Below are 2,129 nucleotides of genomic sequence, written 5' to 3'. Positions count from 1 at the left end.
TGACAAAAGATTGTGCTTGTTCGGAGTGGGGAGTTGATGGTCACACCCCTCATTGTCCTTAGAATCATTCATTGTAACCGTCCTCAAGTCTCCTGGACGTGATCCTGCTTCAGAAGGAAGCAGTATTTAGTGTGCTCTGGATCTGTTAGTCTCTCTTCCAGTTCTCTAACACTGAACTCCATAAAACTTCTACATTTGCCTTGTCTGCTCTTCCCTGCAATCCTTTGAATTTTCTCTTCAGTCTCTTTTATTTTCTTTCCTAGTTCCAAGCCTTCATTGCTGTATGCACCAAGCCACGACCACACCTCTGTGGCTGCTGGCTAAATCCTAGTGTATATCCTTCTTTTAAGTCTTTGAATGAGGCCAGCATGTCTGAATTAAGGATTTAAGCTCTGTCCCTACCTGTTTGCAGTCAGCCTTAGGTTTTAGGGTTGGGATTGGTTGCTACTGAATGTACTACACCCACTATTCCTTTTTGCCTCAGAGTAAAGTATGAGTGAATGGTAGCTGTCTGCTTCGAATGACTAAGTGAATAATAACCAGTCTCCTAGTGCTGGACTTGCCTTATAGTGAACTCTTCTGAGCCATTTCTCTGGAACTCCTTTAAAACGTCACCCATTATGGAGTGTGGCATCACATGCATCTTCTCTGGGTATAAATATAGAAGGTGGGGGAAGACAGGAAGAAGGGGCACAGGAACTGTTGTCAGTGGGGAGGAGTGATGAAAAAGGCATTTACCATGAGATGTTTAATGTGGCTGTTATTTCTGGATAGGGTCCTTTGCTTCCCAGCAGCAGACACCAAATGTGCAGATAGTATCAGCAAAATCTCCAGTTCATCAACCAAAGGGCACCAAAGAGCTTCTAGATCAGAGGTTCTCAAACTGTGGTTTGCAGACCACCAGAGGTCCGCGAGCTCCATGCAGGTCGTCTGCGGATAGTTCCCTCTAAGGTGCACGCCTGGATGGCTGCACACAAGAGAATGAAGGGCCACCCAACTAATTAGTGGAGCCATGCAGGCGTGGCTCCACTAGTTCAGTGCCTGGACCCTGGAGAAGATGCACATGTAAGGTGAGGTGGTGGCCTTGGGAGGAATAGGGGGTAGGTGAGAGGGGGTAGTGGGATGAGAAGAGGGGGTGGGGGGAATTTGGGACGTGCAGGGCTGTGGCAGCCAGGGAAAGAGGCATCTTTCCCCAGCTCCAGGGCTGTGGCTGCCGTGGAGAGATGGCCCTCTTTCCCAGTCCCAGCTCTGTGGCTGCTGTGGTGGGGGAGAGACCCCCCTCTCCTTCCTGGCCCCAGCTCAGGAGCTGCTGTGGTAGGGGAGAGAGGGAGAGACCTCCCTCTCCTTCCTGGCCCCAGCTCGGAGGCTGCTGTGGTGGGGGAGAGAAGGCACATCCATTGCATTAGAAAAGTAAGACTACTGATATTAAAATATGAGTTGTGTGCTTTTATCTATAGAACAAAAAAATGTTAATTTTTTTTTATATAGCGCTTTTATCCAAAGCGCTTTACAATAGTTAGCTAATGGTACAAACAACATTTGGAAAGATCATTAAGTGGTCCGCCAAGCCCCTCAGTCATTTTCAAGTGGTCTGTGAAAAAAAAAAAGTTGGAGAACCATTGATCTAGATCATAGCCATTTCTTCTTGCCATTGGCCTAGAGTGGATTGGAACCATGTGGAGCGTAACAGCCCGTGTATGTAGGACAGATGCATTCCAATGGTGTTTGAAGTGTGAAAGCCACTGACTCAGCTTGAATTAATGTTTGTATCCATCCAACGATGCACACAGTAGGCAGGTGGCCCTCTGCTAAGTAAAAGCTGGGTGATATGTGATAAGCTACCCAGTGACATTTGAAAACGAGTTACAAATTGGAAGGCTTGGATCAAATCCCCACTGTTCCAAGAGGTGGCATTCATCTACGGAACACTGCAGCCACTGAGCTGAATTCTCACCACTCTGATAGGCTTTTGCTTTTCAAGCCTTGGTGAGGAAAGACTGGGGATAAATTAGGGCTTATCTTCACAGTTAGTGTGCACCAGCTGGGGTGTAAATTCTAGTGTGAACCCATGTGCCGTGTACTAACTGGCCCATGTGTACCCTGATTGCACTCACTAAAAGCTCCCTAGT

This window comes from Dermochelys coriacea, chromosome 6 (genome assembly GCF_009764565.3).
Source record: "Dermochelys coriacea isolate rDerCor1 chromosome 6, rDerCor1.pri.v4, whole genome shotgun sequence".
Classification (NCBI taxonomy): domain Eukaryota; kingdom Metazoa; phylum Chordata; order Testudines; family Dermochelyidae; genus Dermochelys; species Dermochelys coriacea.
The sequence above is the reverse complement of the archived record's forward strand: the minus strand, read 5'-3'. Positions refer to the sequence as shown.